The sequence below is a fragment of the Camelus dromedarius genome, chromosome 13, assembly GCF_036321535.1.
Source record: "Camelus dromedarius isolate mCamDro1 chromosome 13, mCamDro1.pat, whole genome shotgun sequence".
NCBI lineage: Eukaryota > Metazoa > Chordata > Mammalia > Artiodactyla > Camelidae > Camelus > Camelus dromedarius.
In genome coordinates, this window is record NC_087448.1 from 20,285,901 (window position 1) to 20,313,363 (window position 27,463).

A 27,463-nucleotide genomic window follows, 5' to 3' on the forward strand; every position below is an offset into this window, starting at 1 on the left:
TTGTAGAAAAGTGAAGAAAAAAGACACAAAAAGTCCCTTTTTATTAAGATATCTTCTTCAAAACAAAGTAAGTATTTGTGTTTATAATTTCTCAGAAAAGCAATTTTTCAGTTCAATTTTATCTGCATTTTCTTAAAACCTTATTTTATAATGCATTTAAGTAAATTTAACTCAGAATAAAAGTTAAAAACTTTATATGCCACCTTAGAGCATCTTTTATGTTCTTTCTAGAAGTAAATAAATCATCAAAGAGATCCTATTGGTTCTCTTTATAAATATCACTTATTATTCCACCCCTTGTTGTTCCAAAGTTGACAGCAGATTCTTTAAACCTAGCAAATCTCTGTCAAGGTAATAATTACAGGCAAACTGCTTCAATAGTAATTTCAACACATAGGAGTCCTGGGCCTACTTTGTAAAATGTGAATAACAGATATTTGCCTTGGAGTTACCTACATTTGTGTCATAACTCGATATATCACTCTAGTGTCAGTAATGTAAAGTTCTGATTTTTATTTTAAGACACAGATTTTCACATTGTATCTGTCAATACGGAGTTTCCTCCTTTGAGCTTTGAATTTTATTTTGGGGAGGTGGTTTGATGTTTATAGGGAAGCAAAATTTGCCACCCCAAAATGTCTCTTTCACGTGTGATTGTTTCAAGCTAAAAATAATCTAGGTAAAAAAGATTTAGGAAGAAACTTTGACCTCCCCCTCACCTGCCTAAAAGAATTTAGATAAAGGGTTCCCTGAATAGAGCTGATACAGGAAAAATGGGGCTTGGAGAGGATAGTCATGTCCAAGGTCTTGGTCCAGTCCCTGAGATGCACCCTGCCAAGTGAGGGTCCTTGGGTTTGTGCAGGAAAGAATCCAAAAGTAAGCCATACTAGAGTGAAGGTAGATTTATTCAGAGAGATGCACACTCCATAGACAGAGTGCAGGTTGTCTCCAAAGCAAGAGAGAGGGAGACTCCTGGTGTGTAGTGTTATTAGTTTTTATGGGCTTAGTAACTTCAGATGTTAACAAGTGGGAGGATTATTCCAACCACTTTGAAAAAGGGGCTGGGATTACTGGGAATTGGGCCATCACCCACTTTTTAATTTTTTTATGATCAGCCTTGAAACCATCATGACACCTGTGGGAGTGCCAGTTAGCATGCTAACATATGACAATGAGCATATAATGAAGTTCAAGGTCCACTAGGAGTTGAATCTTCTGGCATCTTGGTGCTAATTGCTGTATCATTCTTTTTAACTGTTGTGGCCTGAGCCCTTCCCTCCTGCCTCAGAGCTATCAACAGAGATATCTTCAAAGAATATGGACTAAGTATGGTGGTGGAAACTCAGCAGGGCCTAGAAATCAAAGTCTATTCCATGTTCCATTGTCTCTACATAACACAGCAAATGTTTGTTTACCAAACATTTACTTTCCCATCTCTGTGTGAATTTCCTTTCTCCCCTTTGAAGTCCCAAACCACTACCTCCCAATATCATCTTTTGTCTTTAGCTGAAAGTAGTATTTAAGGTGATGGCTTCATTTATGATGGTGAGTTACTCAGTTTTCCTGGGTTTCTGCCATTTATACATATTATTCAACATTTGTTTAATTTCCTCCTGTTAATCTAGCGTACGTGAATTTAATTCCTAGACCCTCCAGAAGAGCCTAGAAGGGCAGGGGAAAATTTATTCCTCCCCAGCAACTGTGTTCTAGTGACTTCCTTTCCTTACATTGGTATTTACCTTTCACTAGGGATAATCCTTGCTTGAGTTTGAAAGCACAAAAGAGATACAGTAGACTTCTGAGCAGTCAAAGGGTACATATGTGTTTGGTTATTAGAAATACAGTTGCAGACCAACTACCTCATGTGCTCATGAAAATCCTCACTGATTGGTGGTGTGTGATACATGCTGTCTCTGTTTAGTGTTCTTCAGAATTTCTTGAAATCCCTCATTCACTCTCCTGTAACACTCCCACTAAAATAAAAGTTACAATCTTGGCAAGATCCTTTTACCTGTCTTCATTTCAGACTCCATATCTTTAAACTGAGTCAATCCAGAAAATTCAGCTAGGAACCTCTTGAGACTCCACTCCTCCCATCAGCATGCATAGATAGAATTTTAAGTTACAGTGAATATGTTTATAGAGAGTAGAGGAGTTCTCTTTATTCTATTAGAAAAGTTTTCCAGTATTACTTTAGGAACTAGAAAAACAATGAAAACCCTAACTGTGGGCCTTCATGTATTCACTCAACAATGACTCATTCTAAGTATACTGAGCATCATCCCAGGCTAGCCCTCTGTGAGGGGGAAAAAAAAAAAAAAAAAGTGTTCTTGCCATTCCAGTAAACAAAGAACATTGCTCTCCATCATGCCATCGGACACTGCAACCACCCATGAAGGTGCACCCTGAGGAGAACTCAGGATGAAGAAAAACAGGACACTGGCCCTAGATAGTTAAGATTCATATCTAAGGAGTAATTTCAGTAAGCCCAGACTCTTGCATCTTCCCATATGTAGAGAAGAAACTAAAATCATTAAGTTGAGATACCTGTTTTTTTGTGATAAGTAGTAGTTTTTTGATGTGTGACCTCATTTTTTTCAACAAAAACTCCTATGTATCCTGGCTCTTCCCTTACTTCTTTGGAACAGTTCCTCAGTTATCTCAGAGGCTGATTCCTAGGCTGTAGTTCTCAGTAAGCTTCCTGAATAAAACAGAACTCTCAACTTTTACGTTGTGTTTTTCCCCCCCAGTGGACACCTCCAATGCTATACATCTGCTTGTATAATATATTATCCTAAGCAGAGATGCAAAAAATTAGAAAGGTCCCAAACTGCTAGTATTGTAATTGTTAAATGTAACTTATAAACACATTTCAGAAACATGCACTTGTATATTCCCACATCAACACTGAAGCATATTTTTATATTGACTAGAATACTTAAGACATGGAAATGTATGATATTCTCAAAGCTCCTAGAATTTGAAAGTGACTAAAGTTTGGTGAGAAAAATCCCAAATATAATAATGCTTACATATTCAGTGACAAGAGCACAGCTTACCCTTAGTGACAAAAATACATATTTATGACTCTTTCATGTTTGCCTGTAGAATTTCTGTATCCTTAGATACAAAGGTTTGCAAAGAGTCACCTGGGGAGCATTCCAGAAGTGCTGATTCTAAAGGCTATTGATAAGCAAATGATTCAGTAATCCCCTATACAGGGATTGGAGATTTTGTAAATTAATCTTCCCAAGAGATTATAATGATCAGTCAGATCTGGAACTGCAAGTCTGAAATATATGCTACATCCAAGTAAAACCTACAAAGCATGGTGATGAACCATTCCCAACATGTTTTAAGATGTGCTCATTATTCGCTACACTCAAAGGCATTTCAAAAGACCAAATGTGACATGATGTGGTTATAGATCTAACATGGAGCTCCCTTGCTTGTGCACTTCAATATTCTACATCCAACACATGAGAAATGGGCATATTTGCTTGACCATGACTCTCCCATTCACACCTGTTTTGAAGAGCACATTATAAAGCTTTGTATAGTATCTGAATTCTTTTGGATCAGTCCATCACACACACACACACACATACATGCATATACACCTACACACAGATATATATGTGCATAAGTGCAGGCATACACAGGTGTGCATTTGTCTACATGTGTGTGTTTAGAGAGAATCCCCACTTCAGAATGAATAAAAAATTGATTATTAAGAAATATTTATGTAAAGACATTGGTCTAGGAACTCTAGGGATAAAATAAAGTATAAGAAATATAGATGACAAGACTATTGACTTAAATATATCTCAATATCAATTTATTAATAGCAACTTAAAATCTCCCCTATAAATGCTATACATTTGGTAGGGTTGACGTGAATTGCAATTAAGAGAAAGAAGAATGCTTATCTTGCTAAGGGTAAATAGGTGAGGCTTTTAAAATGGTATTTTAATTTATATCTTAAAAATAGCCAAGATTTTGTCTGATGAAACTGGAAATATTTTTAGAGATTCACAAGTTAAGAGGCACAAAAATAGGAAATTTAAATCACTTTTGAGGAGCTTGTAAAACAGTTGGGTGGGAGCAATGCTTATGTTGGGGAGTAGTCTGAGGAGGGAAGAAATGGAAAGGTAATCTAAGTCCAGACTTGGAACAGAAATGGCAGAATAACAGAAAAACAGAATAACTGAAGTTATTCATAAAGTAGCTGAGAACAATAAATTTTAATAATTTTAAAGGGGGCTTAGGGAGGGCAATATTTGAAGGAAAGTGAATGTGAGACATGTACTTAGCCGTAGTGGTGAAGGTGGAGTCCGGGAAACATGGAGGCTTGGAATCTAGATTATTAGGAATGTGTTCGTTTTCATCTTTCAAATGTATTACTTTTATTTTTACCAACTGTAATCATTAAACTTTTTGTCTTTAAGCCCTTAAAACCTCTGCAAGAGTCAACAGTCACTGGGTCCCAGCAGTCAGTAGTGCCACAATTTAGCAGTTGTTCCTCAGAGAAGCTAGAGTGTGGGAATCTCTATCCAGTATCATTGCTAAGGGTAGCAGACAGAACCAGAAAGCAAGAGTGTACAACTGGAGGAGTAACCAGATCTTAATCTGAGAAAATGATAGATGGAGGTATAAGTGGCTATACCAGCACTCCCTACACTTGAATGAGTACTGTATGCCACCACTCTTCAGTTTTGTCCTTGTGCTCACATTTATTCCTCACAAACAAAAAATATAAATTAATATAGTTATTCATTTTTGAGATAGGAAAAAAACTACATTTATAAGGGTTAAGTATTCTGCCTGATATCTCAGTCTGTTTGGGCTACTATAACAAAAAAACATAGGCTGATTGGCTTATAAACAACAGAAATTTATTTCTCACAGTTCTGGAGGTTGGGAACTGCAAAATCAAGGTATCAGCAGATTCAGTGTCTGGTATGGAAACTTCTTGGTTCATAGACAATAATCTTCTCACATGGTAGAAGAGGCAAGGAAGCTCTCTCAGGTCACTAATCCCATTTATGAGGGTTCCACCACCATGACCTAATCACCTCCAAAGGCCCACTTCCCAGTACTATCACAATGGGGGCCAGGTTTCAACATATGAATTTGGGGGATACAAACATTCAGTCTATATCACCTGGGTTTACAGATTTCCTAAGAAGCCAGGTTGGGATATGAACAGAGGCAGTCTGACCACAAACCAACTCTCAACTATTAAACTGGAAACCACGAGAACATGAGGGGCTCCCATTTTTGTCAGGCGTAGGTTATGGTTTTGGAAATCTTTTATGTTGACCTCCAAAGAATGCATAAGCGTATTGCTTAAGTTATAAACAAACAGAGCTATCGTCAAAAATCAAGATGCTTCTTAGGATCGATTGTAAAGATATGTACTCTCTCTGCTTTCGATAGCTCAAATCAGGATCTCAAATTATAAGATACTGATGCATTTTAATATTTGTAGAACTGTGTTAGAAAGTGTTAATAATGAAGTACAAAAATATTCCATTCATTTACAGTTTTTCACATTAGAGAAACTCAACATCATCCTCTGAATTTGCACTCCTCATATCAGTGATTTCCCAGGAGAAACATTGACACCATTACAGCTCACATTTGGGAATGTTTGTATTACACAAATCTTATCTGTGCCATAGAGTATTTAAATGATTGATTAAATCACAAACATAATTTTAATATGCTTTTATGAATTTTAATTTCTATTAAGAAAAGATATTTAAGAGTAAATATTTGAATTACTATTAAAACCTCTGGAACCATAAAGTAATAAACATGGTTAATTATACAAGGCAGGAGAGTAGGATGATTGACATGGGAAGGAGAATTCTCTGTCTATAATTTTTGTACAAATTTTACCTTTGATCTACAAATGGATTACCTATTTATAGAATATTTAATTAAATATGACCTATTTTAGTTATATGCATAATTTAAGGGGGGATAAGTATTCGCACAAACTTCTAGGAGCATTATACCCATACCCATATGTACATGGACTTGCTTGTCATACGGGGAGTGAAGTGGTATCAATTTTCTGCATGGCAATTGTGGTCGTTAGTGCAGTTCTTTAATGTTTCTGGGCATATTATAGGACTACAATTTCACAACTCCTTTAAGTCAAATATGGTCTGTGACTTAAGAAGTGTGAGAGATTCCAGAGTGCATAAGCTTTCTGGGTAGATACCATGAAAAGCTGGTACATAGTGTGCCATGTTCTTCATCCATGGTCATGCTGGCCAGCAATATTACACAGGGTGGAAAACCTTTCATCTTGGATCCCTACGAGAGGACATTGTAGTGAGAACTGCCACCTGCCTGAGATTGGCTGGTAGCATGAAACATAATTGTTGTTTTCAAGTCAGTGGAATTGTTCAAATAGATTTCATGCAACATAGATTATATAACCTGACTGAAAAGGCAGTACTTTCAGTGTTTAAAGATAAGTATAATAACTTGTCTTAATTTTCTCCCCTAGGTTAAATAATTCCGATACTGTTAACATTTTCCTGTTTGTCATGTTATCCAAACTCATAATGTTTCCTACTTTATTGGTAACAAAACTTTTAAACCTCCAAACATTCCTGGATAATTTACACCCAACACATTTGAAATTTTCTTCTTTGGATTTCTAATGATTATTTATAGATTGTGTTCAAGTTCAGTGTATTTCATTTGTGAACACATTTTACATGGACAGCAGAAGGTGATTCATAAAGTGCGACTGTCAAGAGAGTAACTTTTTCCTGGAATGAATGTTCATAAACTCAACTACATATTATTGTTTTACAGATCTTAGGGATTAGTCATTTCATCAGTAAAGAGACTCACCTTGAAACAAAAACAATAATATATAGTTGAAACTTTGACTATTTATCATAATGAAATTTTTGTTTTATACTCCGCATCTTGAGTCATCACTATGAATATAAAGCACATGAAATACTAAAAGGATCATAGACAAGTGAAGTAATGGGGTCACAAATAAAACAGATTGGACTCCCTACCAATAATATTCATAATAATCAACAACATTGAAGTAGCTCCTTGACTTTGTTTTTCAACTAAAGTTTTTAGAAATCGAAAATTGACCCCTAGGTGGACTTTCAGGCTTAGATACTTTAACGAACTCTCAGGAAGCTCTTAAGGGGCAGCCTGAACTCCGCTGGGAAGACTGAACAGAATTAGTTTACATTCTAGGCTCAGACCAGACATGAATGGAATAAAAAAAAAAAAAATTCCAAAGTGTTGAAGTATTTCCTCCTCATCTTGCAGAGAAAGTCTTCACCTAAGCATTTTGCCTAATTTTTACTAGAAACATACAAATGTGAGCAGGTGATCTCTGAGCCCCTCAAACATTAAATTCTATTAGTATAGAATAATGTGTTGAATATATATTCTGAAATGCATGGAATTCAGGGTGAAAATGTGGTACTCTGGCCAACAGATTCACACAGAATTTTACTGTTTTTGATTCTGAAAATGGGTATATAGAGTGAATATGTTTTGTATGAATATTGTACAGAGATGATGATGGCTTATGTTTTGGTTACAAAGCAAAGAAATTTGAAAAGTTTCTCATAGGCTAGCCTTCAGGTGTTTTTCAGAGAAGAATGAGCTAGGCATGTCAGAATACCTATTCCCAAGTATGGTGGGTGATTGTAGATTACTTCTTTATTCCCTTCTCAAACATAAATTATCTTTCTATGAAGGAGGTAAAAATCAAACCATTCTTTCCAATATAGAATTTTACTGGAATTTTGCTTCTCAGATCAATGAAGCTTAGTATCTGTTTTACACCCTTTCCTCCCTCAGCTACCATGGGAAAGCCCATGAGGAATCAGTTTTGTAGGAAATGATTCTTCCGTATCTTCTGACTCTAGATGTAAGTACACAGGCAACACCTACTTTTCATCACCAGGACAGTGTAACAGGAGAGCAGAGCACAAGGAGACAGGAAGGGATGCAAAAAATTTAACATAAACTGGTATTTAATAAAGATCATGCATTTTAAAAAGTCACCTTCCCTGTATACCCACGTGTCCACTTGATGCAGGAAAAACAGATGTGGGGCGTGAGGAGGGCTGTGTCCCAGGCTTCAGTTGAGTGTGGGTCCTTGGCTTTGTGCAGGAAAGAATTCAAGAGCAAGCCACAGTTGAGTAAAAGTAAATTTATTTTGAGAGATACATCATGAAAGGCAAGAAAAAGGCCACGAGGTGTGGGGGTTGGGTGTTCAGATTGGAGTAAAAGTAGGTACACATTCCATAGACAGAGTGTGGGCGGTCTCTGAAGAGGGAGAGAGAGGGGGCAGTGGTGGAGAGGCACGTGTTGCCAGTTTTTATGGACTCAGTGGCTTCATATGCTAATAAGTGGAAGGACCAGTCTAACTAGCCTGGGGAAGGGGCTGGTGGGATTCCCAGGAATTTGGCCATTTCCCAGTCTTTGACCTTTTGTGGCTAGCCTTGGGACTGTCATGGCGCCTGTGGCCATGTTATTCACCATGTTAATATATTACCATGGGCATATAATGAAGCTCAAGATCTGCTAGAAGTCAAATCTCCCACCATCTTCAGCCTCAAGGCCTACTGGGGGTTGAATCTTCCACCATTTGATGTTAATTGCTGTATCATTCCTTGAATGGCTGTGCCCTACCCTCTTCCTGTCTCACACTCAAACAATATGTGTTATTATGCTGGCATAATTCCACTGTTAAATATTTGCCTAAGTGATGAGGTAAAATCTCTTTTACTAGATGGCTTTAAAAATTTTTTATAATAATTATTAGTATATTTTCCTGAAATTATTAAGAAAAAGAAATAGGTCAGCATATTAAAATATATGAAAAGAACAGGGACTTAATTTAGTTTAGGGCATAATAGGAAATTCATTTGTTTTGTAAATAGTAATGAGTGTAATTGACTCATGAAATGACCATGAATTTACATCTGTACTTAGTACACTTAAACTTTAAAAAAATTATTTGCTTAGAGATTAAAGGAATCTGGCTGTAATATTAGTTCTGACATATTAAAGTAGTGTTCTGTTTTCATTTATTTCTTACATTAGGGAATTTTTAGAATTACGGCAGGAATATTGGTCAGATGAGCAAAGTGTATGGTGAAAAGATTAGGCCGTTTTGTCTTTTATCTGTTTTTGAATAGTTCCTCACAAATGAAACAGCAAATCACCAGGGGATAAGATTGTTTGTAGGACATCTGTCCTGGGGCAATAAATTGCAGAAATGGTAGCTAAACATGTGCCATCTGTGAAGGAGTCTGCCCAGCAGAATCAGCAGTGTTGTATTTAATAAACCTCCAGTAGCTTTGGGAGTTTCTCCTCGCAGGTATGACATCTAAAAATGGTTGCTAAATTGCTATGGTTTTAAGATTCTGATTGACCTCACTTGCTGGCCCATGGATCATTATTTTACTTATAATATGAAGAAAGATTTAGTCATTTATCTTGCTGGAAAGGGTCTATTTATTCACAAACAGATGGTAGCACAAGGTTACTATACACCGGATGACATGTTTATTAGTTTAATAAATAACAATAAGACATGCCAAGCAGCTTTTGTCCTGCTAATACAGTGCCACGCAAAAGAAAAGCCAACAACTTAAGTGTGCCTAAAATCAAAGTACTTGGTTATTTGGAATAACCACCCCCTAAAGGCTAAATAATTTTCTAATTACTGACTTTTGTAATTTTCAGCAATGGTTTGTGTATATTTAAAAAATGGGATACAAAACATGATCAAACATAATTTTTAAATGTTGCATATACTTTAATCTCAAAGTCTTTCTTCTTAATAGATTATAAATGGACAAAATGAACTCACATGTAAATACTTTGCAGACAGAGTGGAAATGTAGTTATTTGATTTTATAATGTCTTTGACCAAACAAACAACTCAATGGCCAGAGTGTTATTTATTTTGTAATTGATAAATCACTTGGTGTAAATATTGAGATTATGCAAATATCCTTTTTTTACTCAAATTTTGCAACTGATTTTGATTTATTTTTTAATTAAAATTTGTAATTAAAATTATATATATATTTCAAATCTTACAGCATGATTTCACACACATATATGTAGAAAAATACTTACTACAGTCAGTCTACTTAACATATATTCTCCTTACATAGTTACCATTTTTTGTGTGATAATACTTGAATTCTACTATCTTAGAAAATTTCTAGTATTCACTACAGTATTATTAACTATAGTCATCATATTGTACACTAGATCTCTAGACTTTTCATCCCCACTGGTTTTAGGATGTCTTGGTTGATTGTGCGTGGAAAAATTATTACTGTGGTGTTTTCTTAATAGTGATTTTAGATTTCCTTAATTCCTTCTACATATGTTAATTTAAATTTTTCTTTGAGGAGGAGTTCTCTTCTTTATATATTGGATTGAATTATTCATGCATATCTATGTGTATTCATGAATGTTTATCTTACATTTTTTAATCCAATACTATCATTTAAAAAAATTTGGCTCAAATTATACCAGTTTTGGCCACAGAATAATTCTTCAGATTGGTTCTTGTTTCTTTTTGACCTGCTTCTATCTTTTTTTCACTCACTTATTTCCTACAACCATTAAATATTTCATGTTTTCTAGTATTTAAAAGTAGTTTTTGATATTCTAAATATAATAAGGAAAAGAGAATTGCTATTTAATATTAATTTTTGATCAGTATAGAAATATGACCTAACAAAATTGAATTTTCACCTTCTTGATGTGTAAATGGTAACCAGATATGGTTAACCTCCATGAGGTTAAGTAATGAAAGATTCAAAGAGAGTCAAGTAAAATAGTAGAATACTTATTCAGAGAGAGTGAAAATAGAGAATAGATATTTAGCTAAGCCAGTAATGACTTTTGGTGGCATATTCTCATTCTTAGGTCAAATGTTTGTTAATTCAGTTCTATAAATATTTATGGATCACCTACTATATTTAAAACACTGTACCGGATGCTGTAAGAGCTCTTTTTCATCATGTCCGTGGTATTGACTGTATGTGCACATATTTAACAGTTGTTGGATATCTATTATATGAGGTGTTGTGCTAACTGTTGAGGCCCCAAACGTAAATAAGAAATGTGTAAACTCATCATTTTAATATGGCATGACTATGACAGAAATAAAAGCATGATTTGGAGAGGCAAAAGTGAAAAATCTTCAAGTACACATAACAAAAACAGAAATAATGATTGCTATAAGAGAAGTATAAAGTCATAGTTCAGAGAAAGGAGAGCTCTCCTCCAATTAGGAGGTAGGTATCAGGCAAGGCAATTAAAGCAGATCAATATTATGAATAAAGAGGAAGTCCTTCCTAATGCAGTGACTAATGGCAGGTGCTGGGAAATAGTGGTAGGCAATGCTGAGAAACTCACAGATTTTTGCACGTAGTTCATCTCCACACCAGGCTAAAATATCAGACTGGGAATATAGTATAGAAGATTTTAAAACTTAAGCTGTGACATTTTGATTTAGCATGGTAGGCAACAGGAAAATATTGAGCTTCTTAGCACTAAGTATCATGAATGAACTTTTCTCTAAAGATAATCAGGCATTGATGTGGAGATATTGTTTAAATGCTGTTGAGAATTTGAGGAAGATGTCAGAATGAGTGAAAAGTAAAGACTTTTCCTGTTTCCATTTATTTAAGAATTTTTCTTGATTATCCACTGAATGCTGCAAATAAATATAATGAATGTGACATTATCTGCATCCTCAAGGAATTTAGTATAAGAGACCAAAAGTAAATATGTGGTTATGAAGATTGAAGTATGTTGAGAATGCTACATTCTACCAAGGAAACGGAACAAGGATGCCTGACCCAGACTGAAAGGGAGTTGAAAGAAAATCTTACTGCTTTGAGATTTGAACAACTGATGGTCGTTCTGGAGTTGAAGTGGGACATATAGGGAGAGCACATTCTCTCTAGAAGGAAAAGGCAAGAAAGTAAGCGAGATTATGACATAGATGGGGGAATTGCAATTTGAGGTCTATGGCTAGAGTTTAGGGGACAAGAGATAAAAAATAAGTTTTAAAGTTAGTAAAGTCATGAAGAATCTTAAGAAATCTATCCTTTTTCCTGTGGGGTATTAAAAAATGTTTGGGGAACCCATTTTAGTCCAGTGTGTAGTAGGTAGACAGGCAAGAGGTGGGATGTCTTATCTTTGAGCCCAGCAAAACACAATGGGTCTTGAACTTATTTTTCCTTTGAGGTATCAAATTTTGTTTACAGAACTTATTGTTGCTACAGAAAGAGTTTATCAACTACTGAGCAATAAAGAGAGGCTAGTGGGAGAAAGTAAGCACAAGGGTAAGAGTAAAGGGTCAAAGTACAATAAATGATCAATCTAGTGGTACTTGAACACCTGAACAGACACTGCAAAATTGAGAAGGAAGAAAAATTATGCTCCACATGATCACCTACATTAGGATTCATGGGAATAACAATTAAAAGAACAAAAAATAAACACCTACTTTTTTTTTCTATTGAATTAGTAAAAATGCAAAAAGTAATCAATGCTGACTTTCATATAAGGAGCTGAGCAATATTATGTACTTCTAGAAATTATAAATAATGTTACGTGCATTCTGAAAAACAGACCAATATTGGTTTGTAGATCATTATATATATAAAACTTTGACATAGTAATTCTATATTTAAATGTCTATTCTTAGGAAAATATTAGAGATGTGGGCAACTCTTACACTATATACGCTGTCTGCAATCCATTTATATCACAGAAAAATTAACCTGAAACTCAAACAACTGGGGTCTAAATAAATCTGATTGCATAAGCATTACAATTTTAATAATATGGAAAATGCTCCCAATATTTACATTTCTGCACTTAGGTCACACTATCAAGAAGTCTTTCTTAGCAATGCTGACAGGGAAAATCCTACCCCAGTCCCCATCGCTATCTTCCCCCTACCAGGGTTTTGTTTTCTTTGCAGTCTGATCTAGTATATATGTGTTTTTTCTGTTTATTGCCTCTCTCATACTAGAAAATGAGCTCCACGACAGCAGTTAATTTGCTGTAGCAATGCTTATTCTTGGCGTCAAGAACAATGCCAGGCACACTCTAAGAGCAGATAATAAATGCATATTTTCAGAATAAATAGCACACAATTATATATAGTGGGATATCAGTTATGTAAACAGAGAAATAGGCAAAATGTCATTATTAATTATATCAAAAATTTGAAATTGTGAGCATTTTTGGTATTCTTTATCATATTTATTTAGATAGAACAAAATTTTTAAAAGAATGAATGCATTTAGTTGGAGAAAAAAGTAGTAAAAATTGGACTAAAAATGTTTCAGATACTAGTGTTATGAGGGGTACTTTAGAATACATTATGAAGCTTTGTAGTTAATCGGATTGAAAAATGTGGCAACTATGCACTAAAAAATGGCAGAGCAAAGAGAGGCTAAGGATTTTATTTGGTCCTGTTAAAATATCCATGAGATTATGCAAATTCAGTAGTTGGTGCACTTACGTTTCTTTAGGCTTCCCAGAGTTTTCTCCTGCATTTTGTCGATGCTTTCTCTTACCTGAGCACAGAGAGGAGGAACAGGCAGACAGTGGTCACACCTGAGCTGGCCCCACACCTTGTGGAATCACTTTCTTGTTTCTCTACCACTCCTTTTCCTCTGAACCTGACAGATGTGCTCTCTGCTCAGACTGTGGTTTGTACAACCCTAGACTGTATGAGTGTGTATATGTGTGTACCCTGGGCCTGCTTTGGTTTGTGGAATCTTAGAACTCTCTTGTCCAGAAAAATAAAAGACATTACCGGATTTTTCCCTGTGTTCAGAAATTCCACATTGGACCATGGGGCCCACTTTTAACAAAGGACTACAGTGCTGATTCTGTTTTTTCTTGCTTTACCATCTGTCAATATTGTTCCTTCGTAGAGATATAGGGAGAGCAGGGTTTCTAATGTGTGTGTCCCGGCCAAATTCTATATAATAACAATTTGTAACCTTACAGTCACTTGAATAAGAAAGAAAACTCAATCATTTAGAAACCAATCATTTAGATATTATTGCAACCATATTTTATGTCAAAATTTTAGTTTGCTGAATGTACTTATTTATATCAGGTCATTTCTTGTGAGTTTTAATTTACTGGTGCAGAAGAGGATATAGAGGAAGTGATGGATAAACCTTGTTCATAGATACAAAGACAGGAGCTTGTTTATTTCAAAAAATTATTCATTACGTTTGCACTGTGAAGCAAGATTAGCTTGGGTAAAGGTTTCAGTCACAAATGTGGACACATTTGGAAAAAGACATTGAAAGCCACAGGAAAACATAGCATTGACAAACACATAGTAACAATATTATAATTTTACCTAAAAACAAGGCCTAAGTATAATAAATTCTTTCCCACTTTAATACATAGAAATTAATCAAAATATTTTAATAAGGTAATTAAGATAATAAAATGAACTCATTTAACTTAATATTTCAACCAATAAATGATAATGTGTAACCCACTCTCAGAAGTTCTGTTTGAAAAGTATAGTCTTGATCCGCTGGAAGCTGGTTCAAGACTGCTAGAGCTAAAAAGTACTAAGTTTTGTAACATGCTATGACACTGGATTCTTGTTACAGGAATTTACTGAGGGTAAAAAAATTCTTTTCTCCTGCGTAATAGAACCTTCAGTTTCATGAAGATGTTAAACTTATCTTTGGATGATTAAGATAGACATGAATGGTACAAAAGTTCTACTACCTGAAGGTACTGGTTACCACTCACCACACATCTCTATTTGAGCATCTTATTAGAGTCATATCTGACAGATACTTGTCCACAAATGAAATGCTAGTTAGGAACCTCATCTCCATTACCTGAGATGTTCAAGCAAAGAAGGAAGAGAGAACTGTCAGCACAGCCATTATTTTTAGAGAACAAAATATTTAAGGCATGAAGCAAATATGTTAGCAGGAATACAAAAATTCCTGAGGTGCACCAGGGTAGGGGGAATCTCATTTTCCAAAGATTTCAGTTGCTGTCACTGCAAATTAACATATTTCATTACTGGGACTATTTTACTTTCAAATGTAATTGATATGGCTCATGGTTTACTGCCAGCTCTGCTTTCATTGTGGCATAGCTGCTGCTTCTAATGACATTCTGCAAGGAGACCACTGACACCAGCACTCTATCTTCCATAACAGCACCCAGGGGCATATTTTTAACACAGAATGAATCAGGGACTCACACCCATAACTCTGAGAATGTGATGCTGAAAATGGACTCCACTGAGTTCTAACCAGATGGTTCCTCACTCATAATCTATAATAATTTATTGAAAGAAGCCATTCACATTTATGAACTGATTATTATTTGTTAAATCATAAATTAATGTGGCTATCTAAGAGAAGTAAACTTAGGAAAATCGGTGATTCTTTCACATTCTAAAAGAAATGAAAGCAAAATTAAAGCAGAAAAAAAATTTTAAGGCAGAGATAAGACATGCAAATATCTGAAGCAATTAGGGAGAAGTAGCATATGAGGTAACATAAAAAAAAGACTTGCAGATAGAAGTCATCTCAGGAAAGATCCTGTCAGGAGTAAACTTTGACTTTGACCACAATGAATATATGAGATAACTGAATGTTCACTTTTTCAGAGGGGGAATTAAAAAAAAATTTTTTTTCAGTCTGAATGAGGTGGCAAGATACATGTAAGACTTGAATTTCCATAGTATCTAAAGTATGCTTAATTTTTATACAAGTTAGGAATGTTAAAATAGCAAGTGAATGTCATGAACAAATTTTGAGTGTAATATTTAGCTACAGGCTAAACTCAGGCTGCATGATGTGAGATACATTGGAAATTTATTCATTCATTCAAAAAATACTATGTTGGGAGAGAGTATAGCTCAGTGGTAAAATGCATGCCTAGCATGCATGAGGTCCTGGGTTCCATCGCCAGCCCCTCCATTAAGAATAAATAAATAAACCTGATTACCTCATCCCTACAAAAAAAAAAAAAAAATACTATGTACCTGTAAGCACTTGACTAGGCACTTGGGTACATCAGAACAAAACAAGGTGATAGATACCTAATGTTAATATTGTTCAGTTTTAGTGGAGATAGACAAAAGAGAATTAACATAATAAAAGAGGTAGGATATAGAATATTGGAGGGTGAGAAGTGCTATAAAGAGTCAGGTAAGCTTAGGGGTATAGAACTAGGGAAGAGGGAACACAAGTGATGGAGGGAGGTATAAGAATGTAGCAGTATGAAATGTGGTGGTCAGGGTATGCCTCACTAGGAAAGTAACGTTTGAGCAAAGATTGAGATGGGGCTGTTAACCATATGTGTATCTGGGGAAAGAGTGGTCCATGCAGAGGGGATAACTAGGGCAGTATTCCTGAGGCAGGAACAAGCCTGTCATATTCAGGAAGGCTACGTTTGCATACCTAAGAGAGGGATGGGATGAGTGATAAGATAATAGGGACCTTGTTGTGCAGGGCCTTGCAGACAATGTTACCTTAAGTTAAATGAGGAGCCACTTCAGGATTCTGAGCAGGAGTGACATGCCATGACTTGAACTTCAGAAGGTCATGTGACTGGCCTATAAAGAATAGATAGTATGAACAATGGTAGAAGCAGGGAAACTTCTTTGAAGGTTTTTCCAATGATCCCTATGGGAACGTTGATGGTTGCGGTGGAAGTGCAGAAAATAGTTTCCAGTTACAGAGAATTCTGAAGACTGAACAACTGATTTTTACTGAGACTGAATGTGCAGGGTGAGAGGAAGAGTGAAGTCACAGACGATGCCATTTCAGACTAAGCAACTGTAAGTATGGCCACTGCCTGAAGTGAGACTGAAATGAGATTAAAAGTGGGGGCCGTTTGGCAAGAAAAGCAGGAGATCGGATTGAGTGCAGAGAGTTGCAGAGGCCCAGTAGGCATGGGAGTAGCCAACAGTGAGCATGGAGCTCCAATTTGAGTCTGGGGAGCAAGACCTGGACTAATGATGTACATGTCAGTATTGTCAGCAAGTGGGTTAATTCCTGCTTTCAGTTCCAGGAGGTGGCATGAGGCCACCAAGGAGAGATACTAACAGATGATTGGAAAAAAAAAAAAAAAAAAAAAAAAAGAAGTCCATTTCCCCTGAAGGGATGTCTCTATGTCAAAATTGCCATTTCATGTATTTCTGGGTTAGAAGAAATCCAGAAAAGATGCTATCTGATTATACGAAAAAAAATCTAATATTGAATAAACTATGTCACCATTCCATATGGAAAGCAGTGTACTGAAGTCATTTCAGTGGAGTTCAGCTCTTAATTCTGTGATTCAAAAGAAGCATAATGTTAATGTGGGTAACTGAAAAGATTTCAAGAGGAAGGTAAGATCATATTAGGAGTACAATATAGACTATGTTGGAACAGCCTTAAATGTAAAAGAACATTGTAGAAAGTGAGAGCTCCTCAGAACTTTAGTTAGAATTGTCTAAAATGAAATTTAATCTTTGTATTACAGCAAAATCATAGCTTTAATGAGAGTGAAGGATAAAAGTTCATACTATGTGAAGGAAATGTTTTTCATTTTCATACTCAGTTCACACTAAAAAATAGTAATATAAACATGCTAATGAAATGTGAATATTAACTGCATCAATATAAAGTAATTCTCTATGCTGTATCAATAGATTTTAAATTTAAACAAAAGTTATATAAAACAGCCCAAGCTTTTTCCTGAATGGGGGGGTGGGGTGGGGAGCAGGGTGATAGCTGCAGAGAACTTAGGATTCTGTGCCTGACTTAGAGTTGTGTGTCTGTCCTAAGTGAATATTTAGTGCTGCATCTGGTAAAGGTACTGATTGAAGAACTCTACTTATTTTTCCAAGTATCTACTTTCCTAGAAATTTGTCTAATGCTTTCTACACTATTTATGTAACATCCAAGTGAATTGCCACCATTGTACAATAGGACAGGAGACATTGTTGTAATCAAAGTAAATCCAGAATATAAAAAACAATTGAACTCTGAAATATTCTTATTCCCGTGAGCTTCCTTGTTAGCTAAGGGATACATTTTTTTATTTTTTAGTATTATACTTGACCTGCTAAAGAAGTTAAATCTACTTTATGACCCAAAATTATTAGATAAATCAATGGAATCTTATACTGTATCCCAAACTATTCATGTAGGAATGACTTGAATTTATTTCTCTGAAAAACGTGGAGTTTTCTCCTCATAAGAATGCTGTCTTACTCTACTTGCAATTATAAAGATATATTTGCTATTAGTCACAAGAATTATTATTTTGATACATGCTGTGGGAAACCAGGTGCAGAACAAACACCAGCCATGGCTTTCTAGTAATATAAAATAGAAATACAATCAGCTATTACAGGAGAGCTTTTAGGGAAGCTTTCCAAATAGAAACTCAATGCCTGAATAACTTAATTAACTTCCTGTGGGATCAAATCCATCACTGTTAAGCACCTGTCACATATAAGCACTGTCCATAGTGAGGCTCAATAAATGTTTTGTATTAATGCTGAAATTATTTATGCCTCTAAATTATGACATGTAGGGAAATAAAACACTTACTATATTAAAAAGAAACTTTTGTAATTGATCTAGCTACTACTGTGATATTAAAAGAAAACTAATATTGAAAGTGAGCAATGGGATATACTGAATGGTTTATGAGGGGTTAGAAACATAAAGACATTTCTCTGCAACACTGTTGTCATGTCATATATATTACTATGAGGTGGATAGTTCTGTCACCTTACATAAATGCCTACACAATCATCTCATGACTATGCTTTGAAGCTAAGCCTTAAAGACCATAAAGAACAGTTGTTTCAGAGTTACTCATAAAATACATTCACTTATTCATTCAGTAAAATTGGAGTTCTGTGATGTCCTGAAATTATGTGTCCAGGTCACCACCCTGTCTTTCAAAATGAAGTGTGTCAATTGAGTTCTTTAAAACTAAAGTGATACAAAGTATTAAAATAATAATACCAGCCCAGGCTGTTTGACTCTAAGCTCCATACTCTTAAACACTGCATTCTAATAGGGATAAAACATGGGAAACGATGATTTTATATTTTAGGAGTGTATTCAGGTCAGCTCTAACAGCTGATTTCTTTTATTACTGAGATGGTGCATAGCTAGGGTGTGCTTTGAAGATGGAAGAATTCAAATTTAGGAATTATGAGCTAGTCACTAGGACACTGATTCACCGTAGAACTCATTTTTCCAAACTGTACTTAAAACAATATACTTTGATGCAACATGAAAAATGTTGGCAAAGTTATACTAATAAAAGACATAACTGCCATTTCTACTGTCATGTGGAAAGTGGGTACTCAAGTCTATATCCATACACAGAAGTCTGGGGTTCTTTGGACAAATGTATATGTTCGTTAGCTGTACAGGTTAAACATGCTTTTTTATAGTTTATATTTTCATTATGTTAACCAAATTATTTTATAAACAGTGAAAATTTAAGCAATATTTACAACCCACATTTTTCAGCATCTAAAATATATATCTATATTTTATGTATATTTCAATTAATAATTGGGACATACCTAGACATCTTTAATCCCAATTTTAATGAAAAGAACAAAGAACTCAAAAGTTTATTTAAATTGCTCAGGATCACATTGGTGATCAGTAGTGGAGTCAAAATCAATTGTTTATGTGGCTTAAAAGTCAATGACTTATTTTATTCAGTAGAATTTAGTGAATTTTGCTTCTCAAAATTTGATATGACTCTGAAAAAGAGTGTAAACTGCATCAAGGTGGAGTTTAGTTGGGTTTTAGGACATTATTCCTCAGTGAAATTTAATATCATGGAATCCTCTGGTAGTTTTTTTTTTAATTGAGATATAATTGACATAGAACATTATTAGTTTCAGGTGTATAATAAGATGATTTGATATTTTGTACACGTTTGAAAATGATCAACACAATAATTCCAGTTAATATCCATCACCTTACATAGTTACAATTTTTTTCTTGTGATGAAAAAAATTAAGATTTATTCTCTTAGCAGCATTAAAATATGCAGTACATTATTAACTACAGTCACCATGCTGTATATTACAACCCCATGACACATTATTTTGTAACTGTACATATGTGTTCATTTTGACCTCCTCTACCCCTCCTACCTCAGGCAACAACCAATATGTTCTTCGTTATCTATGAGCTTGTTCTGTTTGTGTTTTGATGCCACATATATGTGAGATCCTACGGCATTTGTCTTACTTTGACTTATTTCAGTTAACATAATGCCCTCAAGGTCCATCCATGTTATCAAAAATGGCAAAATTCATTCATTTTTATAGCTGAATAATATCCCTTGGTGTGTGTGTGTGTGTGTGTGTGTGTGTGTGTGTGTGTGTGTGTGTGTGTGTTTGTGTATATCTTTATCCATTCGTGCAGTGATGGAAACTTAAGTTCTTTCCATATCTTGGCTGCTGTAAATAATGCTGCAATGAACGTGAGGATGCATGTGTCTTTGTGAATTAGTATCTCTATGGGTAAATATGCAGAAGAGGAATTGCTAGATCATGTGGTAATTTTAATTTTGTGGTAAATTGATCTTTTCTTCAATATTTTTTATTATTAGTGTATATAAATACAACAGATTTTTGTTGATTTTGTTCTAACAGGATTTTGGTGGGTCTTTAGAGTTTTCTATATAACATGATGTCATCTGCAAGTAGTAACAGTTTTACTTCTTCCTTTCCAATTTTGGATGCTTTTATTTCTTTTACTTGCCTAATTACTGTGGCTAGGCCTTTGAATACTATGTTGAATAAAAGTGGTGAGAGTGAGCATCCTCATCTTGTTCCTGATCTTAGAGAAGAAGCTTTCTGTATTTTTCACCATAATTTTTCTTAAACACTTTTCTTGCATAAAAACAATTTCTATGAATAAAATTGATTAGATGACCAGAGAATCCCTTGGCATTTACAATTTTCAATGTTTTAGAACATCACAGGTACAAATGTACCATAAATCTAAAACACTATGAAAAATTAAAGCAGTCCACAAATAAATTTTTTTTATAAATCAGTTTTAACAGTATATGTGTGTATGTGTGTTTGTGTCCTGTGTCTGGGCTGGAGGAGGTTCCATGCATTAAACTTTCTATATTTTTCCTTCTGCTATTGTGATTAAGGGCAATTATATTATTACAACACATATTACCCAAAGGAAAGGTACCATTGGCAAAACTACTTCAATAACTGAAACCAATTGGAAAAAAGAGAATTAAATTATTTGATTTCATTGATGATAACTTTTTCTACATTATCTTTGTTTAATCGGACTTTCCTCTAGCTAAGGCACTAACTTACAAGGATATTTTCTCTTTGGAAATTTCCTCACTTAATGTCATACCCTGGAAAAGAGGGGTGAAATGAGGGCAAAATTCCACAATGCAATTTTATACAAGCATCTAATAATTTTGCGGGGAGGCATATTAAACACTCCAGTGAGCTTCTGATAGACCATGAGCTATTTATTATTTAATTCAAACAGAACATGAGAATGCAAAGCTCTGAACAGAACTCTATTATTCACTAGATGTAATATATTCAAAGTTTGTCAAGAAACATAAACCACCAGAAAGTAAGTTTTTTCATGAGTGAAATGAATATACTATCACCTGCATCATTGTGTCGCTGTACGGTAGTTACATGAAAATGTAGTTACAAAAAAAAAAATGCTTGAGAGAATCATAGTACGTTTTCAGTAAGTGTTAACATAGTTGGAATAATGGTAGAAATTAATCACCACACAGTCAAAACTTAGTTTTGAACCAACTGAATAATGGGCACAAATGTAACCTGGTGAGCAACTATTAGCTTTCTTCCTGATCAGGCTGAGTCAAAAAACATGACTTGAACTTGAAACCACTTCTACCTCTAGGTCTGGACGTTATTGTTCACCAGGAGGAGCGTGAGGTCTTCCACAGACAATCTGGGTGTGCTGAGGTAGACCAGGGACAAAGAGCAAACCAAATATGCTGATGACCTCTAACATACTTATGATGAAGGGGGACTAGCTCATGAACCATTTTGCTTAATGTTAATAAAGTCAATCACACTCTTCCTGTAGGGAGGATGCATTGACATGCAGAGGAAAAGAAGACATTTTGCCAGTTCTACTTCCAGGATGTTCTTAATTTCTAGGCTAGCTAAAAGGAAGAACAAGTTAGCACGGTGCAGCGGTTAAGGATGTCTCTGGAGCCACATTGCCTGGATTCAAGCACAGCTCTGCCCCATATTGTTTGTCAGTGAGTCTCAAGTTCAATTCACATGTAAAGTAAAGAAGTTCATATTTGTGTGGCACTCAGAGCATAGCAGGGAAATGATTTCTCTTATAACTAATTCCCTTATTCCCTGCCTCAGTGAGGGATTGTTTACATATAGTTTTAGAATACAAATATGAATAATATGGAATAATTTATTTCACTTGGAGGGAAAAATAAAAGATAAGTGACTATTCACAATCAGTGAAAAGGAAGAAAGTAAAAGAGGAAAGCTAGTTAGTAAAATCAAAATCTTTACTACCTATGTTTAAGTGTAGGAATTCTGAGTGTTATCCTATAAGATGGATAATTTAAATCAGAACTTAACCTGTATAAAATTTTATAAATTCTAGTAGAGGCCTTTTCAGTTTGAGAAGAAATGGAGATGTGTTTGAACTTCTCTTACAACCTAGTAGTATCTATCAGTTTGCATAAAAAACTGGGTAGCTCACTTGGAGAGAACACATTATAAGAGAGAAGATCAGGGAAGCAGATAAAAATGAGTAAGTAAAGAGCTTAACCCACAAGAGGATTGGAAGTGTGATTTTCTGAGGAGCAGTAATTGTCTATAACTTGTGTTTATCTGTGGCTCAAATTCTGGTAGACTTATGTCTATGACCCAGGAATGAGGGGACTACAATGAAAACATTTTTCTTTCAATAAAATTTCTTTAAGGTATCTGAGCTCAGGAAGCACTGCTCTGGGGATCCTCTAAGCAAATTGTATAACTCAAATAGGGCTTATGTGTCCTGCCCTGGTTTCTATAGAATACAAAACAGCTTTGAACCCTTAATAGTTTCCACCCACTTTGATACAGTTCATTCTAGTTGAAAGCACTGCTCATAAGATTTGGCAAAACGCAATGAAGAAGTCAGTCTTGCTGGAGAGAATCAGTGGGGAAATGATTTCACAAAAATTAATCCTTAATCCAATTGTCAGAAATAAAGCATTAAAGTATATTAATTATGGATCTGACCCAACATGCTAATTTTTGTTTTCTACATTTCTAATGCATCCAGTTGCCACATAGACAGACTGTATACAGATTTTGACATTGTTGTAGACAAGATTGGGAAAGATATCAAAGAAATAAGTTAAGGAAACTTTCAAATAAAACAAGCACTCGTATCAAAAATTAATTTGGATCAGTGACACTGAAATACAAATTAATTATCGATCTGTACAGAGAACAAAAGTAGAGAGAATATAGACCAATAATCCCTGGCAGTGTATATCACAACAAATTTCCAAGGAGGGGTGAAAAAAATCTAGGGATACACTCTCTTGTCCTTCAGAGAAGCTTCTGAACGTCCTCTGCTTTCAGGCTGTGACATAAAGAAATCTGAAGTCATAGCATAGATAATATCAGACATTTTCATACAAAAGCCTGCAGTTTACTTTAGTCACCTTTACTGTTTATGTTGGTCTAATAATTACACATTTCTTCTCTATGATATGTTTTTAGTGGTTATTTTTAGACTAATGTTCTTATCAATTCTTTAATGCATGCTCAAAAGTATTTTAAAAATATTTATTTAAAAATGATAAATGAAAATATTGACATATTGTGTGCCCCATAACAAACACCAAATAACTAAATTTTCAATTTTCGTTTTTTAGTTTCTGAAGTATTTTATGGTTCGTTGTGTTTTAGCAACTTATGGGCATTTTAAAAATAAATCAAAGGCAAGATGAGGTGCATTCATTATTACATAATAGATGACATTTTTGCTTGATATGAAAATTTTCATGGCCTAGAAGTAATTTATCAACATTAGATTCAAACAAACATCAGCATGCCACATTTTATTACATTTGCCCAGTCATATTTTCTAGTCCTTTAAAAATATTTGACTATAAAAATGCTAACTAAATATATAATACTTGTGTGTATACATATATAGAGAGAGATCTTTCAGAGCAGAGTTATATTTAGTGATCTTTGACAAATCAACTCTATGCGTTCTAAGTCAACAAAGACATGCATTGTGTTTTCTTCTAGGAAATAAAATCTGTGGTGTTTTAATACAAAAATCAAAGAACTTGTTTAATGCAAGATGCTTAATAAGCTATCAAGTAGTTTGGTTACAAACATAACCTCATGACAAACTTGGTAATTTTTTAATATAGTGTTTTAAAAAATCAAGATATATAACCAGTTGGGGAGAATACCATGTTAATCCATTCATAAGAGAATTTTCTTAAAAATCTTTACAGTTCAATTGAAAGAACTTAAAATTTCTTATACACATGCCTGACCTAGGTCCAAGAGAAGCCTAAGGTCTTGGCATGAACCAGTTCCTCTTCCTCTTGTTTAAGGTGGTAGGGAAATCTTTACTAAACTCGCTAAAGTTTAAATCCCTCAGGTAATTATCTGTTCGGTTTTGCCTGCTTCTGGTTGTTCATGCATTGCAGGCCTGAATAACAGTGCTCTCCTGTTTCTTTTCCCTCTGACCTTTGTTTATAACCTGATTCTTTTCCTATATTATTTATCTTGTTTCCTTAAGCTACATTGGTTTCCCTCTAGAATCTGAATCTGATTTCCATGTCCTTGATGATTTGAGGCTGATTCTTTCATTTGATAACTTATTTTGAGCAACCATGATATACCTTTAGAAAAGGAAAAAAGGCATGCACAAGATAAACGATTTTTTATTTTGCCTTTTAAGAATTCTACTTACTTCAATTAAAGATGGTTTATGATATGCTTAACTTTGAGCTGTCTGTGACCCTTAGAATGCATATAGATCTCACAGCCTCTTGCCAGTTTTACAGTCCAGAAATGTCTTCCTCAAGGACCTGGGAGACATCGTTTGAATGATATCATTAAAGGAGATTATATCCCTACTTCCCAGTCTCTGCAAGAGGGTAAAAGTCTAACTTCAGTAAGTTCCAGTTAGCACACAGATGGCCTAATCACATTGGATGGACCAGTCTCCCCACTAATGTCCCCTAGTACCTCTCCACTAGGTCACCCGAGCACTTGAAAACCCTCTCACCTTTTGTTTGAGTGAAGTTGAGTTGCATCTTTCTCCCCAGTTAACTTACCCACTTAACTTTGTCTCTTCCAAATTTTCTTGGACAGTTCTGGTGCTGCAACTCAGGATAGGATTCATCTTTGGACCCCTAGGCATTTTACCCAGGAATCCTGGTGCACAACTTGAGAGCTTCTGTCTGACTGGATCAGGAAACCATTGACTTCTGATTCAGTGACTCCAATATCCAAGCATTGAAGGGTGGTAAGTAATTGACTTTAATTCTAATAGTGTTCCTAATGGTAATGAGATCTCATTTGATTGAGCTTTGGTTTTTTGGTGCTTAGAGTATTTGTCATGTGCTGAGATCTTGTTTGACTTTTGGTCAGTTACTTTGGTGCCTTTCTCCCCGATGGGAAATTCTCACTCTCCTGATTTTCCTTTAAAGTCTCCCAGTTTCTATATGCTTTGACATTTTCCTGCTTATGGACAGAATTACCAAATAAATTTATAACTTCTGGTAAAGGGGCATTACTACAATGGGCATAAAGAAGTTTGTGCTTATATAAATATTCCTGCACTTCTCAGAAATTAAAAACAAATCACTGAACTTCTGATTATTAAAATGCAAAAAAAAATTATTATCAAAATTAGCCCAAATACTCAAAAACTCATGTTCACATAAATTAGGTAAAACTTTGGCAATGATAGTTTAATATTGTTACTTTAATAAAAACTGCTATGACTTCTGAATTATCAGCATTAATTGTAATAAAAACATACATTTTTACTCTACTTGGGTTCACAGGTCAAATAAACTGATATTATATCTACTAGATATTTAAGATTCTAAATTTGATTTTAGTCAAATTTAGTCATTATTCTAATAAACTTTATTTCACCCATAATTATGTTTTCTGTCTCTGTTTAAAAATGGTCTCCAAAATATTTTTGGTAAGGATAATGTTAAATTATGCTAAATTAAGTAACATCCATAAAATATCTAGATTATTTCTAAAATAATCTACTGAAACTCATTATTAAGCATGTTTCAGTTTATATAGTGTCTTATTTTTATGATACAGAGAGACTAAATATATTGGTTGCTATATTGAGAAATTACACCATAAGAACGTGTATACCTATTAAAAAATTGTGAGATAGTATATTCATAAATTTGTCTGCTACAGAATGCTGATATGACTGTTCACAATGATCTATTTCCTTGTGTTTTTCTGTAAAATATAACTTATAAGTGGTTAAAAAGTATGATCAACATAGCTAAAGAAAACCTCTGAAATAATTACGGAAAGAGAAAAACCATTTTGTATGCAAAGTATATTGGATATGTAGGATGTGTTTTGTTAAGGAAAAGTATGAGTCATGTTGGGTGTGTTTTTGTTAAGGAAAAAGGAGTAATTTTATCCTAAAGTAAAGTGATTGGTTGTTTCTGAATGAGAAGGAAATGGAGGACAAAACCTGAATGGTTAGGAATAGCCATAGGTTTTCGGAGATGGTGATTTGTGTATTCAAAGCTAGTAAAGATAGGGTTAATTTCATTTTTCTTTTTCCTTTGTTAATGACCTTCAGTGTCAACAGTGTGCTGATGCAAAACTAGAGTTTTGTTTTCTGTCTGTTACAGTGGCAAAATTTTCTTAGGTTGTTGGCTCGCTCTTAATGAGATTGTAAAAGGTTTTATTTTCCTTATGAGTAATTTTCCTAGAAGGTAAGGATTATATTATACCAGAATAACTTCCTGTGTTTTATGTTGACTTTAACATGAATTTGATTATTTAAATGAGCCAAGTCTTCTCACATTTAAAAGAGCTAAAGTTGTTGCTGTTTCAATTGTTACCACTTATATTTGCTTTTAAAATCCTTTGACACTGTGATTAAATTGGTAGCCAAGTATTGTTTTAGTGACCCATGATCCTTTTTAGCCAAGTGCCCAAATCTTCTGACATTTTTGAGAACTTCTGATATTTTCCTTCCCAAAATGGAATTCTAAATGAAATTTTCTTAATCTCAAACTGACTTTGGAGTTTAATTTTTCCAGAGGGCCCCTAGAAATTCACAAAAGATTTTTCCTTTTACCATGTAAA

General features: G+C 34.6%; 1 long non-coding RNA gene across 1 annotated transcript in view; it reads left to right on the forward strand.

Annotated features, from left to right (window-relative positions):
* Positions 1 to 25,700, forward strand: part of LOC135322731 (uncharacterized) — a 116,423-nt gene extending 90,723 nt beyond the window's left edge. Inside the window, exon 6 of the long non-coding RNA XR_010383505.1 lies at positions 25,472 to 25,700. This is a non-coding gene — a long non-coding RNA (uncharacterized LOC135322731). The remainder of the gene's footprint in view (positions 1 to 25,471) is intronic.
* The last annotated feature ends 1,763 nt before the right edge of the window (positions 25,701 to 27,463 follow it).